This window comes from Bactrocera dorsalis, chromosome 1, assembly GCF_023373825.1.
Source record: "Bactrocera dorsalis isolate Fly_Bdor chromosome 1, ASM2337382v1, whole genome shotgun sequence".
Classification (NCBI taxonomy): domain Eukaryota; kingdom Metazoa; phylum Arthropoda; class Insecta; order Diptera; family Tephritidae; genus Bactrocera; species Bactrocera dorsalis.
Genome location: NC_064303.1, coordinates 49,205,050 through 49,223,252, shown reverse-complemented (window position 1 = coordinate 49,223,252; position 18,203 = coordinate 49,205,050). Strand labels below are relative to the sequence as shown.

Sequence of the window (18,203 nt, the reverse complement as noted above, 5' to 3'; positions counted from 1 at the left end):
TTTTTTAGGAGTACCGAACCATCCCTTGCTGGAAGGTATATCCAGCAGCAAATTTTGAAAATTTGTCTATAATTGTTAAAATTATTTTGCTATTGATGCTGTATAAGTCGATGTGTAATATTTGCATAGGAAAATCTGGGATTTCTGTTTCTTGATAAGGTAGTTTTTGTGCCTGTCTATCGTATTTTAAGGTTTGACAAATATCACAACTATTAATTAATCGGGAGGTTTGAGTTTTAAGTTGTGGAGAATATATCTCCCTCTTTAAATGAGCTACCGTTTCGTTTATGCCTCTATGGTTTCTGTTTATATAATAATTTTGTATTTCTATAATTAATTCTTCAATATTTTCAATGTCTTTCAGTATTGTAATAGCTCTTACAATTTTTTAAAGATTTGTTGGTAAGAAAAATGCTTTTAATACATCTTGAATGATATTGAAAATTTCATCTGCAGCAAAAATAGCGTATACTTTATTTGGTTTTAATATTGTTTTTATTTCTGTTATTTTTTTATTATCAAAAAAACTATCCGTGACCACTCTCCTGCTTTTATTTTTGAAATGAGTTGATGTTATTATTTGAGAATCTGTATGAATTCTAAATATAATTTGCATTGTATTCATTAATTGGCTTATTTACGGTTAAAATTGTGTTTGTCTTTTCATTACAATTATTTGTTATAGACATGTTGGTGTGTACTTCCGCTGAAATGCGACTAAGTGAATCTGCTACTACATTTTCAGAACCCTTCTTATATGAGATTTCATAATAATATTCTAAAAGTTGCAGTTTCCACCGAATCAATTTAGAATTAGGTTCTTTAAAATTCATTAACCACGTTAGTGGTTTGTGATCGGTATTAATTTTAAATTTTTGGCCATGTAGATAAGGACGGAAATATTTAGTAGCCCATATAATGGCTAACATTTCTTTTTCAATGGTTGAATACTTTGACTCAGTATCTGTAAGTGTGCGACTAGCAAATGATACTGGTTTTTCATTGTTAGGTGTACCTTAGGAAAGGACTGCTCCTAGTGCCACATTACTTGCGTCTGTCGTAAGAGTGAAGGGTTTTGAAAAATCCGGATATTCTAACAATGGATCATAATAAGTTTTTACAATCTTCAAATGCGGATAAGAATTCTTTGCCAATTTTGACTGCATCTTTACCTTTGAATTGTTGAGTTAGGGGTTTGGTAATCGTAGCGAAATCTTTAATGAATTTTCTATAGTATCCAAGCAAACCTAAAAATGATTTTATTTGTTTTCTGGTCTTTGGAAGGGGAAATGATTTTATAGCACTAATCTTTTTTGGATTTGGTTTGATTCCTCTGTCCGTAACTATGTGACCTAAATACTCGATTTCCTTTCTCAAAAATTCAGATTTTGCAGGTTGCAGTTTAAGGTTAGCAATATTTTATTTTTTAAAGACTGCTTTTAAATCTTTAATATGTTTCTGTAGAGATGCCGAGAATATTATTATATCGTCTAGATATATAAGACAACATTTGCCATTCAGGTCGGCCAAAACATTATCCATAACCCTTTGGAAAGTCGCTGGGGCATTTGTAAGTCCAAATGGCATTTTTACAAACTCAAAGTGTTCTCCTTCTGTGGAAAATGCCGTCTTGTTTATATCTTTCGGATGCATCTCGATTTGGTGATAACCGCTAGCTAAATCTAATGCTGTGATATATTTAGCCCTGCCAATTCTATCTAACACATCGTTGATGTTAGGCATAGGATATTTGTCTTTAATAGTTTTCTCATTTAGTTTGCGATAATCTACCACTAACCGCCATTTTTTGTGTTTGAAGCGTCCATTCTTTTTGATACTAGGAAAGTTGGAGCACTCCATGGAGAATAACTATGTCTAATTATATTTTCTTCCAGCAGGTTATCGATTTGTTTACTAATTTCTTGTCTTTCCTTTTGGCTATAACGAAATGGTTTAGTGTGAATGAGAATTTCGTCTGTGGTTCTAATCCTGTGCTTGATTAAGTTAGTGAAAGGTAAGGTATTTCCATCTTTGAAAAAAAGTATCGGAAATTCTAAGCAAAGTTTTTTGAGTTGAGTAATTTCCTCATTATTAAGGTGCTGAGTTCGTATACGAGTATAAGTTTTAAAATCCTAACTATCGAATGTCGTTTCGTTATTTTCTTTTTGCACTAAGTTGACTTCAAAATAATCTTGTTCTCTGCAGTTTTGTACTTCTAAATATGTATCTAAGCAGAACTGTTTGTCTTGGCTTGACAAATTATGAACTTCCATATAACTAAGATTATTTTCGGCAGTATAAAGTCCACCTGATATTACAATGTCTTCGGAAATAGTTGTGGTTTCAAACAAGAAGATTCCGTTTGTGACGTTTACTGGTAGCTGAATAATCTTTTTTGATTCCTCTTCAATTGCATATATGGCAGAATTTGATTTCTCTTCTAGCTCTAGAATTCACTGAACAATGGAATCATAGCCCTGTAGTGCGTTTCTGTAAGGAATCGAAAATATACTCGATTATAGTGATGTCATTTCGATTCGATCCAAATTAGTCGATTGATCGAGAACGAGTGTTTCTGTAAGCATAAGTCAACAAAATATGAAACAGTGAGAGAAATGGAACGCCAATCGACAAGAAATCTATCGAATCGGATTGAAAACTTCATGTTTGAGAAACTATTATTGAGAAAAGTAAGCATTATAGAAATATGTGCACAAATATTTAATTCTTATTAATAAATAAAAATTGATTGTGTTTCAGCTATGGGTGTATTGGTAATAACGCTCGCCATACGGCATGACAGAAGGAATATGTTGCGAATACAAAGGCGCACTTTAAGGGACTCGACAGATCCATTCAGCATTCCTGAGCAGCGATTTCTTGAGTTATTCCGCTTCAGCAGAACTGCAGTACGGGCACTCCTTGTGGAAATCGAGCCTTTTATGGACACAGCAGTAGAAGTACATTTATTTCAAACTCCACTAGGTTGTGTGTAGCGCTGCATTACTATGCTATGCATAGTGCATCAAATTACAGAGATTTTGTAAAATATATCATATGGCGTAACGTTGCATAATTTTTCCAACTACCTTAGAGCAGCAGAATATTGTGAAGCAACGGCAAGTGAAGTGTTATAATCTTGAAGATTAATGGTTATTTATAGCTGGCTTATGTTTATGTTCACTTCCAGGTTCTTCACTGCTACTGGATTTCCTGCCATCTTAGGAGCGATTGACTGCACTCACGTCAAAATTAAGAAGACACCACTTGCAGTAGAACACTGCTACATTAATCGAAAAGGATATTTTTCCAAAAATGTGCAATTAGTGTGCGACTTTGATTTAAATATCCTGGCGTGCTTTGCAAGATATGGGGGAAGTACACACGACGCCTACATATGGGAAAGCAGTACACTAAAGTCCCATATGCTGAATGAGTACACTGGCAATGGGTCCACAGGATAGTTGCTTGGAGACTCTGGATATCCGTTGCAGCCGTGGCTAATGACTCCATTCAGAAATGTAGAGAGTATTAGTCAGCAAAGCTACAACGATTCTCACACACGACCTCGAAATTGTGTGGAATGCCTGAATGGAGTTTTAAAAAAATTATTTGGGTGCCTTTCCCAAGACCGTGGCCTAATGGTGAGCCCCTCATTTGCAGGATCAATAATTAATGCATGCTGTACGCTACATAATATTCGAAAGAGATATAACTTTCCACTTCCTGAAGTTGATCCACTTGAAAATTCTCCGCATGGAGACAATGGTTCATTACTTAACATTTTAAATGAAGGAAGAGCTATACGAAATACTATTTTAAGAAACCACTTTTGTAGTTAATTCACATACAGTGGTGTTCAGAAAAATATGAGGAACACTCCAAATGATAATGTTTGAAAATTATGTTTAACTCTTTATTTTTTATAATATTGTTACAAAAGTAGTATTAAGTTGTATTTGTATTGCTACATACATCCCTTATTATGAACAATAGCTGTAGGTATATGCGATAGCATTTGCCTTGTTGTAGACATCTCGCGCCGCGGCTGTCTGCTTGTCGAAACAATAGACATCTGGCGCCGCAGCTGTCTGCTTGTCTACTTAAACAATTGCTGAGTCTGGTGCCACGGCTGTCTGCATTTGGCGACGTATAGCATTATTTTCTTGTAATTTCCAGACGCAATATTCTAGAAGGACACGTCGGCATCAGCGAGAAGTGCGTGGCTATGTAAGCCGTGGCAGCGCCAACGTAATCAACCAGTGCTAAGAGTAAACTGATATAGTGTTGACGAGTTGTAAAATAAAGAGATTTTGTTGAAGTGAATTAAACGGCTTTTATTTGTCAATCCAGAGATACGAACCTAGTAAAGTAAAAATAGCAAGGAGTAAATTCGTAACAATTGGTGTCAGAAGTGGGATTTTCAAATAATCCAAATTCAAGATGGCTAAATTCGGAGAATTGAGAATTCAGCAATTATAAAAGGAACTGGAGGAGCGTAATTTGCCGATAAGCGGGCAAAAGGCGGATCTGCAGGCACGATTACGTGAAGCAATGGAAGTGGATGGAATTAAGGTGGACGAGTTCGAATTTGATGGGCCAGAAACTTCTACAAAGGTAGAAGAAAAAGTAGAAGAACAACGAACATCATCAAGTGCAGACACGAACATGCTGTTAGTGGCTATTAAGCAAATAATAGCTGAAAATACATCACAAATAGCAGAAAATGCAGTGCAAACAGAAAATCGTCTGGCACAGCAAATAGCTGAAAATACATCACAGTTAAAGTCCTGTCTTACACAACAAATAACTGAAAATAATACGCAGTTAGAAAAGCGTTTGGTTCAACAGATTACGGAAAATACTGCACAACTACAAAAACAAGTGCAAGAGAAATTTTCAAAATTTGAAGACGAATTAAGCACTTTAAAAAATGACGAAGAAAATTTAAAATCAGAAGTTCTTCAATTAAGTAATCGTGTACGAGAACTGCAACTACACGGCCCTGCACCATCAACAAATAATCAAAGAGTGAAGGCACCCACATTCGATGGAAGTATTCCATTTCAAATTTTCAAACTTCAGTTTGAAAAGACAGCAATGGCCAGTAACTGGAATGCAGCGGACAAAGTGGCGTCCTTGTTTGTATTATTGAAAGGACCTGCGGCAGAAATCCTTCAGACTATTTCAGACTGTGAACGGGACAACTATGAGGCATTGATGAGTGCGATAGAAAGACGATATGGTAGTGAGCACCGGAAACAAATATACCAGATTGAACTGCAAAATAGGGGTCAGAAGATGAACGAGTCATTGCAAGAGTTTGCAACTGAAATAGAACGACTGGCTCATTTGGCAAATGCAGATGCACCTGTGGATTACATTGAGAGGGTAAAAGTTCAATGTTTCATAAATGGAATTCGTGATGTGGACACCAAACGCGCCACGTATGCATTGCCAAAAAGAACGTTTGCTGAAACGGTTTTGCACGCCCTCACACAGGAAACAGCTTCCCTACTAAGTAAACCAGCATACAAAGTACAAAGGGTTTAAATGGAACAACGGGCGCTGATGGAAGAAATATTGAAGACTCTGAAGACAATTGCTGCACCGCGAGTAAATACAACAGGAAGATGTTTCAACTGTGGAAAAGCGGGACACTTTGCCCAAAATTGCAATATAAAAGTAAACCCATCAAAACAAAAAAAACCAACAGATAACGAGGACGGAGCATCCACATCTCACGAGTCGTTAAACTAAAACGGAACAGTTCAAAGGGGAATGAGCTGGTTCCCACAACTATTTGCCCCGCCATCTCGATATCACAAATAGGTCGCCATGACAACAATCTTACTATCAACGGCATCGTAAATGGACGACTGTCAACGCTTACTTTAGATACTGGTGCCACACATTCAATTATCCGAGCGGATGTGGTAAGAGGAACGGTTGAACCATTAGTCGGTTGCAAGCTTCGAACGGCCACCGGGGAGGAAGCAGCTGTCGCGGGAAAAGTGTTTTGCGAAGTGATGATTGGTACCCTGGAAGTTAATCACACCTTCATCGTAGCAGAAATCACGGATGAAATTATAATGGGAGTAGATTTCATGATTGATCACGGGGTTACTTTGGATTTAAACAAGCAAATGCTGTTTTGCCAGAGCATGGAGATGCCTATAAATACCGGATATGTGACCAACGTTGAAAGTAAGAGGGTGATTGTTGATGATAATCAGAGTATTCCACCAAAATCTGAGGCGATTGTATGGGCTAAAGTGAATGGAGGAGGTGGGACCGAAGAATTGTGGATTGTGGAACCAACAAAAATAGATACACCCATATTGGTAGGAAGAACGCTTATGAAAACTAGAGAAGACGCCACCATTCCGGTCAGAGTAGTGAATGAATTCAACACGCCTCTAAGTCTGAAGAAAGGAGCAGTAATTGGACAGTGCCAGAATATAAGTGCAATAGCACGATGCGAACGGTCACAACAGAAGCCTACTATTGAGCCACAGCAGATAAGTCCAACACTCCTAAACAATTTGCTGAATGAGGTGCATGGAAATGAAAACTTAAAAGCAGAAAAACTATTGCAAAAAGACGCATCCATATTTGCAATCGAAGGAAACAACACAGGAAGGACCGACATTGTCAAACATCGCATAAATACTGGAGACGCTAAACCAATCCGACAAGCTCCGCGTAGGGTTCCACTAGCAAAACGTGAGGATGCTAACAAAATTATTGAAGACATGCACAAAAACGGTGTAATGGAACCTTCAATAAGTCCATGGAGCTCACCTATCGTCTTAGTTAAAAAGAAAGATGGTAGCACCCGTTTCTACGTAGATTATAGGAAGTTGAATGATGTCACAAAGAAAGACAGTTATCCTCTACCGAGAATCGACGATACATTAGGCATCTTGTCTGGAGCGAAATGGTTTTCTACATTAGATCTACAAAGTGGATATTGGCAAGTCGAGATTGATGAACGTGACCGTGAAAAGACCGCTTTCAGTATGGGCGACGGGTTATAGGAATTCTCTGTGATGCCATTTGGGTTATGTAATGCGCCTGCAACATTCGAGCAACTGATGGAACATGTGTTAAAAGGACTCAACTGGAAGACATGTTTGGTGTATCTTGATGACATTATCATCATGGGAAAAAGTTTTGATGATCATCTGAAAAATGTAGAGGAAGTCTTTCAGCGAATAGCATCAGCCGGATTACGCTTGAATCCCAAAAAGTGTTCATTATGGAAGAAGCAGGTCACATATCTCGGACATAAAGTGTCAACTGAGGGGATTCACACCGAGGAAGGAAAAATAAAAGCAGTCAAAGATTGGCCTCGACCCACCAACATACATGAACTCCGCAGCTTCCTAGGCTTATGCACGTATTACCGCCGTTTTGTACCTGGATTTGCGAACGTGGCTAGAAGTTTACATGATTTAACAAAGAAGAATCGCCCGTTTGTATGGCAGTTGGAACAAGAAAAAGCGTTTGAGCAGCTTAAAGAACTACTTTGTACGGCGCCGATGTTAGCTTATCCAATACCTGGAAAGAAATTCATCCTGGATACAGATGCGAGCGCTTGAATTGGAGGCGTCCTGTCTCAGCTCATCGACGGACAAGAAAGAGTAATTGGGTATTACAGCAGAGTGCTCGGGAAACCAGAGAAAAACTACTGTGTGACGCGAAAAGAACTACTAGCTGTGGTGGAATGTGTAAAACATTTCCACAAGTATTTGTATGGACAACGATTCTTGCTGAGGACTGATCATGCAGCATTAAAATGGTTATTACAGTTTAAGAATCCGGAAGGCCAAATTGCACGATGGATCGAAAGATTACAGAATTACGACTTCGAAACGGAACATCGAAAGGGGCTTCACCACAAAAATGCGGATGCATTATCACGTCGCCCTTGTCCACTGGAATGTAAACATTGCTGCAAATCAGAAGGAAAAGAAGGTATAATCGACGTGCGATTACTGAGTATAGAACCTGTAGATGATTGGACTCTTCACCGCATCAGAATCAATCAGCTGGAGGACCCTGATCTTGCAAAGCTGGTAATGGCCAAAGAAAATGGGGTACGAGGAACAAATGGGGGAAAGAACAAATAAGTAGCGAGAGTCCAACTGCAAAAGCATATTGGGCCCAATGGAACAGCATAAACCTCGTTAATGGATACCTTCATCGTACCTGGGAAAGCGAAGATGGCAAACAGTCTCGTCTGCTGATCATAGTACCGAAGTCCATGATCCCGAAAGTATTGAAAGAATATCACAATGGACATAGTGGAGGGCACCTTGAGATTACAAAAACTATAGAGAAGATTAAACAACGGTTCTACTGGATCGGTTTTCGAGATTCCATAACAGAATGGATAAGTAATTGCGTAGAATGCATGGCAGCTAAAGGTCCTAAAGCCAAAAGTCGCAGTAGACTACAACAGTACAACGTGGGATCACCATTTGAACGAGTCGCAATGGATGTTGCAGGTCCGTTCCCAACCAGTACGGCCGGAAACAAATATCTACTGGTTGTCATGGACTATTTCAGTAAATGGCCAGAAGTATATGCCTTACCAAACCAAGAAGCGAGGACAGTAGCCGAAGCGTTTGTAGAAAATTGGATAACAAGGTTCGGAGTGCCCGTCGAATTACACTCAGATCAAGGCAGGAATTTCGAATCTTCCTTTTTCGCTCGAAGAACATCTGTGGAAAATCGTTGACAAAGATCAACGGAATTGGGACAAGTGCATCCAGATGTTCCTGCTGGCGTATCGTTCAGCGAAGCACGAGACAACTGGTTACACGCCAGCAAAGATTATTTTCGGATCTGATCTGCGACTCCCTGCTGATCTTAAGTTTGGAGCGAATCCTACAGCTGTAAGAAATGATGGAGATTATTGTTCTGCCTTAAAGGAAGAAATGAATGAATTGCATCTAATGGTAAGACAGCATACGCATCTGATGAGCAATAAGATGAAGGATCGGTTCGATCAAGCGGTAAATTCAAAAGGTTTTGAAGAAGGTGATCTGGTCCTGTTGTACAATCCACTTCGAAAGAAAGGCTTGTCCCCGAAACTGCAGACAGCCTGGGAAGGACCCTATATGGTGATGAAACGACTTAATGACGTGGTATACCGCATACAAAGGAATGGAAAAGCACGATGTAAAATGAAAGTAGTACATTTGGAGAGGCTCGCCCCATTTGGTTCAAGAGGATTTGTGCCTAATCGGGACGATTAGGCTTTAGTGGAGGGCAGTGTTTCAAAAGTAGTATTAAGTTGTATTTGTATTGCTACATGCATCCCTTATTATGAACAATAGCTGTAGGTGCGATAGCATTTGCCTTGTTGTAGACATCTGGCGCCGCAGCTGTCTGCTTGTCGAAACAATAGACATCTGGCGCCGCAGCTGTCTGCTTGTCTACTTAAACAATTGCTGAGTCTGGCGCCACTGCTGTCTGCATTTGGCGCCGTATAGCATTATTTTCTTGTAATTTCCAGACGCAATATTCTAGAAGGACACGTCGGCATCAGCGAGAAGTGCGTGGCTATGTAAGCCGTGGCAGCGCCAACGTAATCAACCAGTGCTAAGAGTAAACTGATATAGTGTAGACGAGTTGTAAAATAAAGAGATTTTGTTGAAGTGAATTAAACGGCTTTTATTTGTCAATCCAGAGGTACGAACCTAGTAAAGTAAAACTAGCAAGGAGTAAATTCGTAACAATATATACTAGCGGGCCCGGTGCCTGCTTCGCACGGCAAAACAAAATAAGGAAAGAAACACAGTTGTTATTAATAAAGTCGGTTTTGTTCCCTGTTATTCAACTTTTAATTCTAGTTTCTTACAATCTTAGACTATGTATCACTTAAACTATCTTAGAGCTCTTTCGTAGACAACATATAACTGGCCGTATGAAAAGCAAGGATATTCTAAATCAATTCCACACAATTCCAACGATTGCCCTTGCGCTTTGTTTATTGTAATAGCAAATGCAAGACGTATTGGAAACTGTAGTCTTTTGAACTCAAAAGGTAAATCTGATGGAATCATTGGAATTCGTGGAATCAATACATCTTCACCTTTAAACTTCCCCTTTAAAATTGTTGCCTCGATCAAATTGTTCATGACCTTTTTAACCGCTAATCTTGTCCCATTGCATAATCGTGGTTGATTTATATTTCGAAGCATAATAATGGAAGCACCCACTTTCAATTTTAAACGATGGGGAGGAAATCCGGGTAAATCCAATGAATTCAAAAATTCTGTCGAATTAACGACGTCGTCGTGCTTCGTAACCGTGTCAACTGATTGATATGTTACAACCTCGTCAGGAACATGGGTTAAGCTCTTTCAGCTAACCAATTATGATTGCGATAATTTTCTGCAATATTTGGAAAAACACTTGACACTAATTCTCCTTTTGTCGGCGAAATATTACAAAAGTTATCTGATAAAGTGATTACGCCAGTTTCACGATCGACAGCAAGTTGACCATTGCCTATTGCCAACAGTTGCCTTGAAAATGAGTCGGCCGATAGATCGTTTTGAATTTGTACTCGCACATTTGTAGTCAAATTGAGTATTTGTACATGTCTCCGTAAATAAGATGACTTTAAACATACTTTTAATTCATCTGCTGGTATTGAACGGGGAATCACAGGCAATATCTGACGAAAATCACCAGACAACAGAATCAAAGCGCCACCAAATATGTGTTGATCATTACTACGCAAGTCTTGCAATGTCCTGTTTAACGCTTCCACTGATTTCTTATTTGCATTGTTGCAAGACTTTGCACATTCCCGAATTTTTGGAAACATTACAGAAAGGATTTTCATTTACATTCATATTCAGTGGTAATTTAAGTGCAGAATGGGCTGTCCGACCACCATCTAATAACGTCGCTGCTATTCCAGACGATGCAAGTGCCAATGCTATATTACTCTGTGATCTTATAGTCGCTAATAGCAAGGAAATCAGAAATGTTTTGCCAGTTCCTCCTGGAGCGTCTAAAAAAACATTCCTCCAGTTTCGTTTCGTACTGATTCTATTATGGTATCATATGCGTGTCTCTGTTCTGGATTCAATTTATGCAAATTCAAGTTTATAAATGTGGCCAACTCATTCAAATCATATTGTTTTTTCACAATTTATTTCTTGATTGATTGCATCATGCATTGGTCGATTTGGAGCTTGCAAACCCAATTGTGTCAATGCTTTATTTGCAATTACTAAACAAATAACTTCAATGATAATCAATGCCTCATTAAACATTTCAAGTGTAATCATTAAATCGTTATTTCCTGCGATTCGGAGCATTCGATGCAAAATGTCTTGGGTCATAAAATCCTTAAAATTTTCCCATAATTGCAATGGATCAGATGGAAAACATGTTGCAATAATAAAAGCAAATAATGTTCGTATTTGATGAGGAGAACCTGCTGCTAATGCATCCTCAAGTGTCACATCCCAGTGTTTATCCAGTCCAGTAAATGCAATTCCTGACATGCTTGACGAAAAGTGTGACACTGTAGGCCGTTAGCTCTTTTCAAACTCAAAAAAGATGTAGGCCCACGAACATGAATCTATAATAGACGCAAATAAAAACATTCAGCATGACTGGGATGCACTGTGTAGAGACGTCCAATGGCATCACTTTCAAAAATGACAGCATAACCTTGAACTGGTCTTCCTTGCTTACGTCTGTTCCATTTCTTTCCAGATGCATTCCAAGTGTAATATTTTGGTACTTGTGAATAAAGCAATGTTTTAGTAAATTGATCATTTTGACACAATTCGAAAAACGATATACGTATTTCGATCATGAATTGGGAACGATAATATTCTCCAAACTGCCTCATTGCTACTGATATACCTTCATATTTGATATTGTGTTATTTCATCATTTCGGTTCTCTGCAACACCAAACACAGGCATGTCGCTGCCTTTATTTACAAACTTGCAGATATATTTAATCGATTTAACAGAATTGCAATATTCTACATTGATATGAGCTTTGAATGCTTTTGATAGTATTGGTGAATAGGGGACAACCCACCTATTATCAACTGTAATATCTTGATTATTGACTCGTAGATTGATTGATTTGCCATTATCATCTGTTAAGCGTCGGCGATACAATGGGTAACCATCATTTCCATTAATTGTCTCGGAAATCAAATCTCTGGGATACCGCTTTATGAATTTCCCATCTTTCATACATGGCGAATTAAAATTTAGAACACCACATGGTCCATGAATCATACTTTTTGTAACAACATCAAATTAACCTGGATCGATTTCCTGATCAGGAATTTCTGCTGAGATGATGTCATCTATCTGATCGCTTGTTATTTTGTTGACTAACCATACCAAAATATGGGCATGTGGTAATCCTCTCTTTTGCCATTCCACCGAATACATCCAACATCGAAAACTTGATGTTTAACAATAAAATCCATCAATGATTTCAGCTTCTGTCTAAATACTCATGCAGTTATGTCGTGACGGTCTGTAGAAGATTGCCCTTCATATAAATATTGCTTGATTTCGTCCCATTGTGGATTACATGTAAATGTAATAAACAAATCTGGTCGACCATACAAACGAACATAGTAAATAGCATCTTGTGTATATTCATGTACATATGTGCCTTGGACTGCCTGTGTAACTTGCTGGTAAATTGTCAACATTTCCATCATTATTGATTGCATCGCGGAGATGTACATATATACTCTTCTGATCGCAACTTCCGTTGATTGAATCGAATAAAGTTCAAACGCTCTGTTTCTATCTGTGCATACATGTCTTCGACATATTGATGAAAGAGTCTCCGACATTTCAATTGACTTCACGTTCTGAAGAGAAAAAAAAACAAATGGAAATTTAAATCATTTCATACTAATTCTTGTTAAACAAAATTGGAAGAGTACATTAAACACAACAAACACTCACGTGAGTTTGCGGGATCTGCCATTTTTAAATTAATAGAGTATCCATCTTCACCCCGACAAAACAAAATTGGGTTCTGTAGGGCATCGTAAGAGCGATGTGTTTCACAAACACGCAATACAATGTCACGTGATTGAAACCGACAATCACCACAGCAACTTCATTATTTATAGGTGCATTAAATCTTTGTTCGTGTTCTCCGATTGGTCTTCTATCAGCACGAAGCACGATTTTATGATCATCAGATGACATTTGATCAAGTGCTGTCCGAAAAGGATTAATCAAGTCATTATGTTCATGAAACAATGCTTGCAATTCACGTATTATTATTCTTTTGGCACTTGTGAATATTGAACGAGGGGCATCTACTTCATTTTCATTATTGCCAAGGAAGTAGATTTGCAAGAACTGGTGGTTTACATCTGGAAATGGCAATAATGAACCAATCCTATGATAAATTTGTCTTTGTATCTGAAATTGTGAGGCAAAATATGATTGATTAGAGCTTGTAAAATGTTCTGAAATGTCGCTGTATGCTTCATTCAAAATTCCCAGAGCCGAAATAACCTTAAATGTCGGGATGAAATTATTGCGTATTACATTCGTCGCTTCAAAGGGAGTCATTTTAAAGCAAGAAATATACATTTGGATATTATCCAAAAAATGTTTCGATTGCGGCGTTGTTCCTGAAATTAATGTTGCCAATGGTTCTGGTGGGTATTGTAATTCGGGTAATCTTACTTTGCCACTGGCACAACACATTCCAGGTGTTTCATTATGAAATTTCAGTGCATTACAATGTTGGCATACTTTGTTCATTCCACCAATCACCACAAACTTATGCAAACTGTAATCAATTGCGTGATTATATCTAAATCCAGCACCATTTAAAGCAAAATTAACGTAGATTTGTGCGGCACGCCTTTGAACATTTTGATTAATACTTGTCGGCCTACGATCTGAACGCGATCTTGCAACACGTTCCTTTGTATTTGCAATCTCTTGTTCTCGCTGTTCTTGCGATTGATTTTCCCTTTCGTTTGATCTATTTTGCGTTCTACGCGACCGATGTCCAATGTCAGCTCTTGCTCTTCGTGACATTTTTAGAAGAAACTAAACTAAAGATAATAAAGAACTTCAGTAATAAATTGATGAAATCCAGCAAATTCTGGACTCGAAAAGCACCAAAAAGTCACGAAAATTGTCAAAAATGTGCTAAAACTGTGTAAAAATGTGTCAAAATTCAATTAAAAATTGGCCAAAAAATCTAAATAATTTTTGTATTACCGTTCGGAAGCGAAAATGAAACGTTCGAGATCGTCTGCACTCGAAAAGCACCGAAAAGTGGCGAAAAGACACGAAAATCTCCTGAAAATGTGACAAAATTCAATTAAAAATTAGCCAAAAAATCCAAACAATTTTTAGCTCATTGATCGCACATTAAACGAAAAAAAAATCACTAAATTTTTGAATTTTTTTCACAAAATATCAAATTTGAGATTATGTCACAAAATCATATGATGCACTTGTAACAATCAGAACACTTGTTTAGCAAAACAATCAATTTTTATCTCATTAATCATTGTTTTTTTTTTTAATTTTTATCAAAATACTCACCAAAAAAATGCGAAAAAATTAATATTTTCAAAAACCGATTATGATAAGATCAATAACCAATGACGTCCTAAGAGAAAAGAGAAATGATAACAAATTGCTATTTGCATCACTCCGTGCAATGCTGTCGAATAAACAAACGACCAAACTGTATCCAATACTAATGAATACTGTATGCGTTACAAAAGATACCTGCGGCAAAAACACACTCACTTCACATACGCACCGCACACACATGCGTTATCGGATTTCAACCAAACTTCAGAAAAACCATATATGGGTCACTGCCTACGTGGTGTATAAGTTTGGTTGAAATCGCACGACGCGTTTATGATTAGTTCGGTGACGTACATATACGGACTTATTTTTATATATATAGATTTAACGCAGCTTGATAAACAACATGTTTTGGTTTCTGTTCCGGTGCGTAAATATACAGAGAAGATAGTTTTCCAACTCGTGAGCACGCCACGTATTTTTGGCCGTGGAAAAAACATAGCAGCTCAAAATTTATGAAATACACTTCTAGCGACTATCCTTATGTCCTGATGATTGTCACCTCAAATGCTATTTTTACTGGAAACGGAATCCGTTTGAACTGAAATGGCAAATCGTGAGAACTCAAACAAATTCGTAGAATCAAGCATTCTGCCCCCTTGTATTCGATAGCTGCGTCACAATCAGTCGGGTTCCATTACACAGTTTCGGCGCTTGTAGCATAATAACGACAGATCCAACTTTGAGACGCAAATGATGCGGTGGCATACAAAGCCCCTCCAAAGAATTTAGAAACTCCACTGGATAATTAACGTCGTCGTCTTCATTGTCAGGACGATCGATCGATATGTATGAGCGCAATTCTCCCGGAATTTGACTTTGAATCTTCCAGTTTAAGTCATCGACATGGGTATTTTGGGCAGCTATCATTGCACGTGCACTCAAGGAATCGTAGTTAAGATAATTTGGCCAATGTTCAGATAAACATTCGTGATGAGTTCATCTTTCGTGAATCGATAAACGGCAGATGGAATTGATATCAAAACGCCGGAAGTATCAACCGGAATTTATCCATATTAAATTTTTAGATGTAAAATGTCTTCGGCAATGTCATTTTTGTTCGTATCCCAAAATAGATGCGGACTTGGAGGCTGATATGTCGAAATGATTATCGTGAAACGTGTGCGAACGTCATTTTCATTCCAGTGATAATCATTTTCCAGCAATTGTAATTGTTGGCTTGCTTCTCAAAAAGTTGCACACACCGTGTCATTCACAGTATACAACAGGAATAAAGAGATGTTTAACTTATTCCAGTGTGAGAGCGCCTCAAAATAAGCGTTTTTTATAACATTTTCCATTATGGCCAGATCGAGCAAAACAAGAATTTTTGGGCATTTTAAATTAAAACACCCAACATTTACTACGAATAAAAATTACTATGTAGTGGTTATTTAATATATGGAGAAACTATTAAAATCTTTTTAAAGTATATTAGAAAAACTGAATTTTGACCTTTCAATACCCAATAAAGGATTTAATCTTGTTAGCTCTCAATCATTAAATGTTTTTAATCATTACCCATTGAAAACAATACTATGATGCTTCAAATTACAAAACCTTTCATCAAATACCTTTAAATTTCACAAATTTATTTAATTTTCATTGTTTTTCATTTTTATAAGTGGTCTTAAACAATGCAAAAATCTCTCCGTTTACATATTTTTTTGGTAAGATTTCAATCTGGCCATCGCTCGCTTCCAATTGCTAAACGTCAAAACCACCCAAACTTTGACAGTTGATCGAGTTTAGGTGGTTTTGACGTTTAGCAATTGCTCTCTCACTTCCAGTGTGAGAGGAGTTAAACATCTCTTTATCTCTGGTATACAATGACTCATATGAAGTTGAACCGCGTACATTTATCAATAGCAACCGAAGGTTGAAACAATCGTCGTTTTTTGGGTGGATTGTGTAAATTCATCTTAATGCATTAATTGATAACACACCTGGATGTCCATTTACTGGTTGGCCTTGCTTTCTGCGTAATTATTTCTTCAACGATGCATTCCATGCATAATATCGAGGTATATCCGAATGTCCTCGCAAAAGGATCACTGACGAAAGTTGAGCAAAAACTCGTAAATGTTAATTTTGTTGCTGTCGGTGTTTCCATTGGCTTTACTGTATTCCCTAGGTTGAAATACACTCTTTGGCCATTCTCCAAATTAACTGCGAGACGTACAACAGTCGGAAAGCGCTACAAAGTACTTTAGTGCAGTTCACGTATCAACCGTACCGTTCAAGACCAATAAGCGCCATGTTGCTTCCTTTGGTGATGTACTTACAAACGTATTTTATTGATTACACCAAACTGCAATATGCTCTTTGAATATGAATTAGACAATAATGGTGAATATAGTACGATCGTGTGTTGTCCACTTCGATATTCACTCTTCTAAATTGAATGCTGAATGTTCTGCCATTGTCGTCTGGTGAGCAACGCCGATAAAGTACAGTACAGCTATCATTTCTTGTTTGTGTTTCCGAAAAAAAGCACGTGGATAGTGTTTGGTGGATTTATTGTCAGACATATAAATCGAAGTGGGATTGTGGTATCCGCTTGGCCCATGAACCATAATGGTTTTCATCACTTCGTATAATACTGGATCTTTCTTTGCATCAGGAATTTCAGCAGAAATGATTTCATCAAATTGATCTGGTGTAACCACCATCCAAAAAGGAATGTGGGCGTGCCTCTCTTTTGCCACTCAACAGAGTACATCTAGTATCTAATCGCAACGTATATACGTCGCTTCTAGATAAACTTCATCGAAGCTGTTGCTTGAAAAGTCTTGATGTGACATCGTGACGATCCCTTGCTGTTTGACCGTGATCCATAATACCGCACGTATGTCATCGCATCTTGGGAGTACTCGGTCAAGTGCCTTGCACTGCTAATGTACTTATGTTGATGCCAAAAAGAACGCATTTGTATGGAAAAAATTAACTTTTTGGAATCGTCCAATTTTCCGACATTTCCTCACGAAAAGCATACCGGTTTTTTTTATTTCTAAACCTTCCCCGATCCACACAGAACATTCTCTGGAAATTTCATCAAGATTGGTTCAGTCTTTCCCTTAGCGTTACTAATAAACAAACAATCATTCGTTTGTATGGGAAAAAGAAAAGGGCTGTTTTTAGGGGTTTTCCGGCAATTATTCGGGGTTCGTAAAAACCATCCTTGAGGCTCAACGAACATTTTAAAAAAAGAATTGGCAAAATTTGTCCAGGCGTTTTTGAGTTATGCGCTTACCAACACATTTTGCGATTCATTTTTATATATCAGATGAAATGTTTATTTTTCAATCTTTCTGAGAGATTTTCTTAATATTTTTTTCCATAAGAACCTTGTAAAGAGTACTGGAAAACTACAAAAAAACAAATCAGTCAAATCGGTTCAGCCATTTACGCGTGATGCCGCGACAACGCATGCGTCGTCCTGCGTGAAATTATGTGTTTTGAAATGAAAAAAAGTTGAATTTACGTTGTGTTAAAAATCATTTATTTTCGATTTTTCTAAATTTTTTTTTTCAATGTAACGCGGTTTGATAAGCA

The 18,203-nt window shown here is 37.6% G+C and overlaps 1 protein-coding gene across 1 annotated transcript in view; it reads left to right on the top strand.

The window, feature by feature from the left end:
* LOC125775363 (uncharacterized) overlaps window positions 1-18,203 on the top strand; it is a 727,609-nt gene that overhangs the window by 287,274 nt on the left and 422,132 nt on the right. The window contains exon 2 of the mRNA XM_049445876.1: window positions 5,833-6,288. The gene's annotated coding sequence lies outside the window, so the exon portion shown is untranslated. The remainder of the gene's footprint in view (window positions 1-5,832; window positions 6,289-18,203) is intronic.